Raw genomic sequence first — 12,890 nt, 5'->3', positions numbered from 1 at the left:
AAGTAGACAATACAACTGCATTCAGTATTAGAAAGTGTGGTTTGGCAGCAGTCGTTCCCTTGAACATGGCACTCCCTTAGATAAACCTTCCTTGTGACGACCTCTCAATATGAATCCTACCATCCTATGAGTTTTAGCCTAAATACCCCAATGTTCTTGCATCTATGTATCGTAACACTCTTTGAGTGTTCATGAGTCTAGTGCTGCATGGTTAAAACCATTGTCGTGCCTTCTATTGTTCATGGGTTAACCTTTTGTTTCCTCCATCAACCCATCAAGCATATCCTATTATCATGCCCTTTGTTGTTTAGACCCAATGCTCAAAGATTCCTCAAAAAACAAATCATTCTTGTCCTGTTTCGTGTCGATTGATGTAGGACACATTATTGCCTACCTTTCGATAGGTATCTTCCTATCAACTTCAACACTCTATCTAGGAAGACAACCTAGAAACACATTCAGTGCCTTGGTACTTGCAGACATTAGTGGCAGGTTGCCTTGTGTTTGATCAAGGGTTCTCATTATTAGCTCCTGGTTAAACGATTCTACGGGTGTTTAACGACAAAAACATATTTCACACTCATTAGTTTGTATTGTGCATCTTGGAGACCATAACCATTATTGGTGGCCTTCCTCGCATCTATTAACAGTCTCCATTATTGATTGGTAATCAAATGTTTTCATGCATGTTCGACATCAATGCATATATTCACATGTATCGATCTATGCTATTCGGTGAAGAGTATATCAAGACCTTGGGTAGAGGCTTGCATCAATCAGCCTTGTTTCCTCTCCCAAGTTGCGTATATTGTTTTTTGGAGATAGCTCATTAGAATGATCCTATTATGACATTGGATCCACATTGTGCTTATCAACAACCAACATCGTCATATCTCTTTTATGAGAAAGACACTCTAACATAGCTACTGAGCATGGGAATGCTCGACTCAGGACATCATTTTAGTAGTTTTATATATATGTGTTGTATCAGGTTTCCCGCACCACCTGAAGCTCCGATCCTCTCTCTCTTTTTTGAAGGAAAATTATAGTTAGGTAAAGTATTTTGGCCATCATCGCAGCCTCTGATCTCATACTTTAGGGGGAATCTGTTATACAACAAATTGATCTCCTCATCAACTCAGAGGGGAAAGACATGATAGCTGAAGGAAAGACCAAGATCACACGTTTTGTTTCCACACTAACACTGGCTATGCATTGACAACCTGCTTTATAAAGCTTCTCTGCAAGCCTAAGGATGCGTTAGTGACCCAACTAACTCAAGTTGCTAGTTCGGGAACAACATTAGTGGATCCTAGTGAAGTTCTAAGGGTAAAAGGAGCAAATCGACTCATAAATATCTAGATATTTGTTCCTAAAATCACTCTAGAAAAGTAAGGAAACATCCAGATTCGACCTATTTTGAGGATTTCTAATCCTAATGAAGGAGGCAAATGGGAAAGAGCTGAAAAGAATGGAAACTTCATTGCTTTTACCCTAGGGAACTCAAGGAGGAACTTGGCAACCCTAACTCAATTGCTACATAAGCAAAGCTAGGGCTATGGTGATGGGGGTCAGAGCATTTGAAAGGATAACATACTTGATTATTGAGCATTGTCTCAAATCTTAAGAAGTTGGTAAGAAGGGAGAGAGAGAGAGAAGCTAGAGGGGTAAGGGAAGGCTGATACAACAGATGGTTGTAATCACTCTTCCAACATTAATATAGAACTGCAGTTGTACTGTCTACTCCATGGTGTTGGTACTATCATTCATTCAGTTGTTTGTCCAATACCTTTTAGCATGAGTAGCTTAGTTATGTGTAACTAGATGTTCTTTTATGTATTCATGTATTAGTTATCAGAGTTGTATGTTGTGATTATGCTTGTCACTTCTATGTGCAAGACATGATCTAGAGCCAGCTCAGGGGACTTCCACCTAGTTGCATTGTGCTCTCCAACAAATCTACACGGAGGCTTGAGGTAATCTACTTCTCCTACTTTGATAGTTAGTTATTGTTTATGAACATGCATGTAACTTTTTGATGGTTGTAGATAATCTTACAGTCTACCGAAGGTCCCGGGAAGACCTTTGAGGGTATCTTCATTCTCCATACACCGTGCATTTTTATCCTATAGCAGCCATTTTTCCACAGAGGTTACAGACATCGATCTGAAAAAGGTTAGCATAATACTATGGGATGGATCTGGGTGGAATGGATCGCTGGGTCTTATGACTCTTGAGAGCAAGTGCCTTGTCACGTTCGATGAAGAAAACTGTTTAAGAATGCACGATCATCTCTGAGACATGGGTAGAGAATTGGCGGAGCTTTCTGAATACCCACGTCGTCTTTGGCGCCCAACTGACAACCTCTTTCATAATGTGTCGACTCCATCCATGGTAAGTGTTATGAAATTTATGGTTAGAGAATTGTGTCTTTAAGGTTGCGATTTCTTGATCTTCGCAAAGATGTCAATATTGTCTTTTAACTACTTCACTGTAACAATTTAGGTGCGCGGACTTAGCATGATTCAACACGGATTTGGAAAATCATCCCAAATTCTTTCAGAGTTTAAAGATCATATCACTGATATGAGCCATTTGCAGTGGCTGAGAGCTCTACCAGATTGTTTGGAAAATATATTCAAGGTGATGAGATTCCCAAAACTTCTATGGCTTCACTATGAGATAGATTCAATTCTCTCCCTACCTTCGTGGTGTCAAATAAAGATTTGAGATTACCGCCTATCTTCGTGGATTCCAATAAAGAATCTAAGAGTCTTGGAACTAGTGTTATGCAATCCTGCATGGCCAATCCGCTGGAGAGTGTTGTTGACATAATGAATCCTTACAGTCATGACCTACCAATTGGGGAAATTTCTTATCAACTCATGAGTGCAAATAGGTACTTTCAAGCTCTGGGTATTTTTGATTAATTTTTATATTAATTTTTTCTTCAAGCTGAGTCTAGGCTTGGTCTGAATCCTGAATCTAGGCTAGGTTTAGCCCCAGATTTCATTGGCCCAATATTGAATGGAGGAACAATTTTGTTGTGCCCAACTGTGTAGCCCAACTTTAAGGTCTTGTCAACAAGACTGTGTAGCCCTAACTGAGACTGTGCATCCCTAACTATAGGATGCTCCTATCAACAGGACTGGGTAGCCCAATTGTCCTATCAACACGACTGTGTAGCCTAACTGTAGGATCCTGTCCACATGACAAGAATTGGAATTTCTTTATTACTTTGTTGATTTTTTTTTTATTTTTTTTTTAATCTCTACATGTCTAAGAAATTGCATGTTGCAGTATTGGATTAATGATTTTTTGTTAGTTTATGTGATATATTTCATTCACAATTTCCTGATTTAATGTGAACAGAGAAATAACGCCTGGAACAATTGTAGATCTTCGGTCAATGAAGGCCAATGAAAAGACAAGCATGATCATTCCAATGATAGTTCCTTACAACCTTTTTTTTAGTATCATGAAAGACGTGTGGTGTTTAGATAACATTCTAGGGTATTTTATTTATTTTATTGACACATGTCATGTAGATTTATAGCTAAGAATGATAGTAAGAGGCAAATTCCATATAATGATGAAAGATAGGTGTTAATACTACCGTACCAACATTCGTTTATGAAGTGACAATCACTGGTATGCCAACACCATTACACAATAAGACCTAAATTGATTTAACTAATCAAGACTGTGTAGCCCTAACTGAGATTGTGCATCCCTAACTATAGGATACTCCTGTCAATAGGACTGGGTAGCCCAATTGTCCTATCAACACGATTGTGTAGCCTAACTGTAGGATCCTGTCCACATGATAGGAATTGGAATTTCTTTATTACTTTGCTGATTTATTTTTTTTAATCTCTGCATGTCTAAGAAATTGCATGTTGCAGTATTGGATTAATGATTTTTTGTTAGTTTATGTGATATATTTCATTCACAATTTCCTGATTTAATGTGAACAGAGAAATAACGCCTGGAACAATTGTAGATCTTGGGTCAGTGAAGGCCAATGACAAGACAGGCATGATCATTCCAATGATAGTTCCTTACAACCTTTTTTCTAGTATCATGAAAAACGTGTGGTGTTTAGATAACATTCTAGGGTATTTTATTTATTTTATTGACACATGTCATGTAGATTTATAGCTAAGAATGATAGTAAGAGGAAAATTCCATATAATGATGAAAGATAGGTGTTAATACTACTGTACCAACATTCATTTATGAAGTGACAATCGCTGGTATGCCAACACCATTACACAATAAGACCTAAATTGATTTAACTAATCAAAATGCAGAAAAAAAAGAAATTAAATTATTTTAAAAATAAATTAAATTAGTTTCTAATGTTGACATTAGATAACGTAGTTTAATTTTTTGGTAAATTTAAATTTAATGTCAACACCAATTCATTTTGAATATGTTATTACCCTGTCAGGACAGGGAATAATAATAATCGAACATTCATGCGACACCTAAAGCATAGATTTATAAATTTTAATTGAGAAATGAATCATGAAATTTTATTCAATCACGTAGAGTTCAACAAAGAGAGAGTACAAAAACCATTGAAGGCAAATCTTATAATAATAATCGAACATATATGCAATTATATTAATAATAGAAAAAACCATTGAAAGAAGAATACCATTTAATAATCGAACATATCCATATCCATATCCATACGAGGTATCATGGATCATAATCTTGAAAGCAAGAAAAATAACTTTAATGGTTTTGATCGTTAAAGAGAGTATAGGATTTGTGTTTTTCACGTCTCTATTTAGTCACAAAAACTATTATCTAGGGGTTGCATATAATTGGGCATAAATATAAATTGGGAGTAATAATAGTGATGGAAGTTGCACAAATTTCGGAGGCGGTATAAAATCTAGCTAAAAAATGTATATATATATATATATATATATATATATATATATATATATATAGATATATATATATAGATATATAGATATATATATATATATATATATATATATATATATATATATATATATATATATATATATATATATATATATATATAAACTTTAGAGAATATATTTGTCAAAGATCAACTAATGGGTAGTCAAAAGAAAATTGCCGGTTAAAGTCATACTTGGTAGGGTCTAATAAGAGAATATCAAGAGAGACATTAGGAAAAAATAATAAAATAAATACAAAAAGAAAATTTAAATTAAAGGAACCAAAAAAAAAGTGAAAAAAATAATGGACAAAACAGTGTTAGAATTAGGAAGAATAATTATAAATCTTAATTTAAATTATTATTATATTCAAATTTAATATTATTATTAATATATTCATATTTAATATTATATTCAAATATAATGGGAGTAGTCTTTAAGTGTGACTTTTTGGAGTTTCTTGGAGATTTCTAGTTAGAATCAAGCAAAAAATTTTGTGGCCAAATCTTGATTTTTGTAGTTTAAACTGTTTTTTGAGTGCACATATGGATTCAACACCCTTAAAGACCCCTAGGACACTTCTATTGTGAAGAGTTCACTTGTGAAACTTGTGATTTCAATGAATCCAAGTCAAATTCTTGACAAATTAGATCATAAAATAAACTGAAACACTTTCCAAAAAGTTGCACTTAAAGGCTATTCATATATAATATAATAATTATATTAAATATGGATATAATAATATTATTAAATTTGAATACAATAACAATTTTAAATTAAGATTTATAACCACTCATCCATCTTAACTATAGATCTACCAAGTGCTGAGAGGGATCAAATCTCTTTGCATGTTAAGATATTTGTATCTTAAGAGATTCGATCACGCTTAGTAGATCCAAAGTTAAGGTGAATCTAGGCTGGTTTAATTCCCCCTTTGAATAGGTTATATTCCTCATGAATACCATGGGTTCTCATAAACCTGTAATTCAAAAACCATTAGTAATTTGACCAAGTCAAATTTAGCTTAACTACCTAATACAAATTAATTTAAAAAATGATAACTTAGAATTTTTATTTTAACACAGGGTTATTTTTATTTTTATTTCAAACTTTAACTCCAACAAAAATAGTAATTTAGAAATTTTATTTTAACATAGTTTTATTTTATTTTGAGTAAGTCAAAATGTTTACAGGACGAGACATTACAATGTATATTGCATAGTGGGCTAGAGAACACCATTGCTATTATTCTTTTCAATTCCAACATTTTTTGTTTGATATTCCTTTGACCATTGTTTTTTTTTTCCTTTAATTAAAATTCTCTTTTTTTGTTTATTTTGTTATTTATTGATTATATTTCCTACTCTTCACCTAAGTTTGTTGCTTCTTGTCCTTGAGGATGGGTAAAGTGTTCACCTCTTTATCACAGAATTTTCTCTAGAAATCACTTCTACACCAAGATAATAAGTTATCTTAAGAAAGTGGTCAATCACATTGCAATGCTTTTGATCCCCAAATTTGGCTTTTCTACTCATTTTTTTCTTGAAATTTAAATCAATGATGTGTTAAGGATTGATTTTTATATATCTTGGAAGAGGTGTGCATGTAGGGGGCTTGTTGTTGTTGTCCTACCAGTCCATGTGTTAGATGGATATAGCAATACCACTTCATAGTGTTCATAATTAAGCCATGTAGTATACATGGAAAGTCACCTCAATCTACTAATTGGTGTGTTTGTTTGGCATTCATTATAAATATTAGGTCCACTGATGGATGGGAAACTCAAACAGGTTCTCGATGGGATTTCAAGGTTGATCGTACTACTCTCATGGGCGAGTCAAGGAACCATTTCATTTTCACTCATTTGGAATTCATTAACCTACATTCAATGGAATTTTCTTCATGGATGTTGGTTTGAGGGAGTGAACCACTTCATTTTTCCTAGTTCGTGGTGGAGAACGACTATATCACTAAAGGTAGGAGAGGCTTCTCACTCCCAAAACTTCTACTCTCTCTCACTCTTGCTTATGAAAGATAAGAATTTAGCCCCCTCATTTCATCCCAGTTTAATGGATTTTTAATTACAAATAGTGGTAGGAAAAGCCTCCCTAGCCAGGTTGTTTCCTTATCCTTCATTGTGGGTTGTGTCCTCTCTGAACACCTCTATGCTCTCATGGTTGCATGTCTCTAGCATTGGAGGAAGTTTCCTTATCCTTTGGATTAGCAATAACCTTGAGCCATTTGTGGCCTTATAAGCAAGATGCCTTGATCCATTCATGGCCTTCTAGGCAAGCTACCTCCATGGCTTGATTGGTTAGGGTGGCCTCAGTATGCAATGTTTCTCCTTTTCCTTGTTTTTAGTTTTAAAATATTCTTTGCTTAAGACGATTCCATCATCATTAGCTCAAAAAATCATGTCGCTTGTGCTCCTCTTAGAGTGAGTTGGCTTCTAGGGAAGAGATAAAGATCCACCACTGCTATGGCATTCCATGCTTGGCACTGATCTTGCTTTAGTCTAGTTTTTGACAATAAAACTCTGGCCTGTCTTTTTGTGTTGGGGTCATCTCCTCTCCTTGTAGCCCTTTTCTTCTTCTAGATTCTGATCATGCCGAGACAATAAGCTAAAGTGAGTAGGGGCACTGCATATTATCAATAATGAGGCCTCTCCAAAGCTTAGATATGAGAGAAAGTTTAGCTAGGATATATATATATATATATATATATATATATATATATATATATATATATATATATATATATATATATAACTCCCTATTTGATTAAAGAGGAAATTACATAAGTGGAAATGGAACTAGCTAGTGAGAGATGCACCCTCACAAACATAGAGGTTCTTGCGAAAGTGGCAAACATAGTTTCTCCTACAGGTTACAATAAAGGTTGTTATAATCAATACATGTACATAATGGACATATACTGGCATCTTAAGTTACTCCTAAAAAGAATAGTTGTTGACCTAAATAAAATCAAGGAAGATATTATCTTGACTCTAAATCAAATGTAACAATATATAATAGCAATGAACCACCAAACTAGAAAAGCACATAAACATATAATAGAAGTGAACCACCAAACTAGGAAAGCACATAGGCATATCTCTTGATACTAACTTCTCCCCACATAGCATTAACTAATTTAAATAATGATCTCAAATATCTTTCTATTTCTTTGACTTTAATTATTTATGATTCAATTAAATAATTTCTAAATGGGAATGGCGCTAGTTACTTAACAATTACAATTTATGTTTTGTTTTTTTAACTTTTGATCATTTTCTTATCCTTTTTATATTTTAAAACGATTAAAATTCTATATTGGATTTCTTTAATAACAAATTATAACACAGTTCAACCACTATGAATATACCTCTCACTTTGAGCCGCAAATTAATTCATACTTGAGTAAAAAGATTAAATAAATTGTAGTGTCATGATCCGGATTATCCACAGTTTCTAGTTCATTCTGCCTACGTTTCAAACTCCAAAGGGGGTCCATCATCAGGACAAATCAGATAGAATATGAATGAAAGATTATTGAGAGAAGAGAGCCTTGCGACCTGGATATAAATAATTGCAGGTCCGCAGCTCTCCTCTCAATTTTTATCCTCAAGATTTCGAGAAGACAGATCTCCTTCCATGTTTCCCCTCCGTACAGGGAAGTTATGTTAGATTTTAAGCTTCTGTGGAAGTTTTTTGTAGTGTCATGATCCGGATTATCCACAGTTTCTAGTTCATTCTGCCGACGTTTCAAACCCCAAAGGGGGTCCATCATCAGGACAAATCAGATAGAATATGAATGAAAGATTATTGAGAGAAGAGAGACTTGCAACCTGGATATAAATAATTGCAGGTCCGTAGCTCTCCTCTCAATTTTTATCCTTGGGTAAAAAGATTATATATGAATTTAAGAAAGTGATACTTCTCAATGTTCACAGCCGGTTCTTACCGTCAATCACTCCCTTCAAATTTAAATGGATATAAGAATTAAACCATATACAAGGCAGCTAAATTACAAACGTTGAATTAAAAAAACATGTAGTTATGTCAGTGTTGAATTTAATAAAAAATATGAAGTACTTAGGTTACTTAGCAATTTAATAAAAAATATATATATTTTTAAAGTAATTATTTTATTTTGATAATTTTAGATTTTGGAAATATTTCGAAATTTGATGAGTAAATTTAAACTGATCATTTAATTATGAAATATTTATCATAATAAAATAATATAAAAATTTAATATTGTTTTTTAAAAATGTTTAGTAGTCTAAGGAGACTGTCTTTTGCCACAAAAGTCATAGAAATTTTGGCCATATTTTAAGAAAATCTAACCAATATTTTTGTAAATCTAAGTTACAGTTGTTAAAATTTAAAATTATGTTTTTGATAATTTTGAATCTATTTCTACCATAAAAATCATGATTGAAATACTATCTCTACAAAAAAATTTAAATTTTTTTAACCCAAATTCCGACCACTTTTAATAGAAAATTCCTCCGCCTCCCTGAATGACTCCAAAAAAAATGGGTAACGAATAGCGAGCCGCAATTCCATCCAAATAATCTCGCACCTATTTCTAAAGGTAAAATAAGAGAGAGAGCGAAAATCGTTGACCAAGAATACTCGGCAAGGGAGGGACGATTTCCCAGAATACTCGGGCAGCAAAATTGATTGCAGGCAGTAGAGAACCGAATCCAGGAAGAATAATGACACAAAAGGAAGAATAATCACAGAGAAGGAAGAAGCAAATCGGTCGGTCATGGCTAAGGGCAGAATCTCAAATTTTTTATGTTAAGCTCCATTAATATTTTGAACAATTGTTGCCTACAATTATGGAATTTAAACTGCAGTCTTTCCTTAACTTAAGGAAACCAACTGCAGTAATTTCCTTAAGTTAAGGAAATCAACTGCAGTTAATAAATTTATTGTTGGGAGCTATTGAAGTGGTCCATTACTCCATCTGTAGTTCTCTACCTTGATCTGTGGAACACTTGACACATAGCCATTAGAAGCTTGATGGAAGCTTGGCTATAAATTTATCTGTTTGGTCCCCAAGCTTGCATCTCAATTCCCTTCAGTTTTTACACCATCTAGCTGAGAGAGCAAAGCTTGGAAGTGCCTTCAGATTTTCTGTATTCTTTTCTTTTGCTTGGATTAAAGCTGGAGTGCTGAAGTAAGGAAATCAAAGTGGACTGTGATTTGCATCAAGAACATCACCAATGGCTGGAGGTAATTTATATTTCTGGGCATTAAGTTTTAATGATTCTTTGAATTTTCCGCATACAAAATCGTTGTTTAAACTTTATATTTTAACATTTGGTATCAGAGCCACTATTATCTCTACCTTGGTGTGCTCTCGCCGCCCTTTTGTTTTTCTGTGCACCTCTTTTTTCTCCTGCTCTGTATTACTATCCAGATTCCGAAGTGTCGCTATCCTTAGGGCCGGCGCCGCCCACTGATTTCGAAATTCTAAACTTTATTATTATGAATTTTTATCGCTTGAATGATAAGTATTTGTTTCTTAAAATATTTCGATGACTTAAAAGTTAAGGCTCACTTTTAAGGGACTTTAATAGAATTTTAATTTTTCATGCTTATCATATCCATTATTCAAAACTCGTACCGGTGGATTATAAGATTTAAAATTCATCATGCTAGAATATGAGTTTATAGGTTTGGGCCATGCATTAGTTTCACTTGTACTGAGTTTATTATAATATGAAATTTCTTTATGGAATTGTTAAAAATAGTTATAACAATGTGCAAATTCCATTTACGAATTTCAGATGCACGTTTGCATTTCTCAACGAATTCAATAGAACATTATGTGAAGCAATATAACATGCTCCATTTATTATTCCGGTATACGTGGAGAAAAACCCATATATACGTGCAAAAACCACTTAAGCAGGCACGCAATTATCACTTCAGCGGGCAGCAACCAGGCTACTTTTTAGTTTATTTCTTTTTAATAAATTTTATTGAGCAGAATTGCTGTCGAATTGCAGGGCTGAAAATAACTGCTTATTAATGGGTAGTAAATGAGCTAGACCATATATACTTACTGTTAGATTTTGACAAACTAATAACTGGTTTATTAATGGGTAGCGATAACTGAAGACTAGTACTGCACCATAGAAAAGTAACACAGTTCTATTAACAAAGGCAGTCTAGCACTTTTCTGGGAGTAGCACAGAAAATTAATTTAAATTTTATTTATCTTGTGAGCAAAATAACTTGTTTGATGGTCTATTTTTGTTTTGTTTATAAATTGAACAATCAATTTGCAGTCATTTATGGTAATGCTGACTGCTTTAATCTTAATTTTGATTTTGTGAAGAATTATTACAGTTATATGGAGTTTATTTAAAATGTCATTTTGACTTACTCCTTTCAGTAAACATTATTTTTCTCTCTGGTTAAGTTTTGTTTATGCAACAAAAATAATGTCTAGTGATCCATATAATTTTAATTAATTAGAGAATAGCCACAGCATCTTTAATTAATTAAAATTATATATTTTGATTGGTTAGATCACATAAACATTATTTAGACATTAAATTGTAATTAATTAGACTAAATATAATAAATTTTATCCCACATGAATTTTTATTATATTTATGTAATTAATTAGGATAAAATTTCATAACCTACCCACAGGAGTTATGAATTAATAAGTTTTATCATAAAGTTTTATTGAATCTGTTTGAATTGAAAATTTAGCCCACAGGCAATTTTTATGTCATTAGATTCAATTTTGAGCATGATTTACATTGGTAAAACATGAAATTTTATCTAAGCCTCAATTTTGACATAAGCATGTGATTTTTAATTTTGATGCAGTAGTACAACCTGCAAATTTCTCTGAAATTCGTTGTGACATTCCCGAACTTAAGGGAGATAACTATAAGGTTTGGAAGGAGAGGATTCTTCTTTATTTGGGGTGGATGGACATAGATTATGCTATTAGGAAAGATGAACCATCGACACTCACTAATACCAGCACTGCAGTGGACATCACGCTTTATGAACGATGGGAGCAATCCAATCGTCTAAGCATGATGTTCATTAAGACTAAAATTTCAGTTGGTATTTGTGGTTCCATTGATCAGCATGAAAAGGTCTGAGACTTGTTGAAGGCCATTGATGATCAATTCGTCACTTCAGACAAGGCACTAGCAAGCACCCTAATCATGAAGTTCTCATCCCTAAGGCTCACCAGTGTGAAAGGTGTGCGCGAGCACATCATGCAGATGAGGGACACTGTGGCTCAATTGAAGAAACTCGAGGTTGATATATCGGAGTCCTTCCTAGTGCACTACATCCTGAACACCCTTCCGCACCAATATGGACCTTTCAAAATCTCATACAACACACATAAAGATAAATGGTCAATTAATGAACTCATGACCATGTGTGTTCAAGAGGAAGAGAGACTGGTGATGGAACTGGGAGAGAGTGCAATGCTGGCAACGCGTGGAAAGGGCAAATCTCAAGCCAATCGGAAAGGGAAAGGTAAAGTACCTCCCCAAGCCGACATCAAGAAGGATTCCAAGTGTTTCTTCTGTAAAAAGAAGGGACACATGAAGAAGGAATGCGCCAAATTTAAGAAATGGCTTGCGGACAAAGGTAATTTAATCTCGTTTGTTTGTTATGAATCTAATATGGTTAACGTTAATATTAACACATGGTGGATTGATTCTGGATCAACAATTCACATTTCGAATTCCTTGCAGGGTTTGCAAAACCTAAGGAAGCCAGTGGGAAGTGAGCAAAGCATCTTATCAGGAAACAAGATGGGCTCACATGTGGAAGCTATAGGAACATGTTATTTAACTTTAAGTAGTGGCTTTGTTTTAGAATTAGAAAAGACCTTTTATGTTCCAAGTTTTTCTAGAAACCTGATTTCAGTTTCAAGGCTTGTACCTTTTGG

Source organism: Pinus tabuliformis, chromosome X (assembly GCF_031772625.1).
Source record: "Pinus tabuliformis cultivar Carrire ecotype Pingquan chromosome X, CPIR1, whole genome shotgun sequence".
Lineage (NCBI taxonomy): Eukaryota > Viridiplantae > Streptophyta > Pinopsida > Pinales > Pinaceae > Pinus > Pinus tabuliformis.
This window is presented reverse-complemented; position numbering follows the sequence as displayed.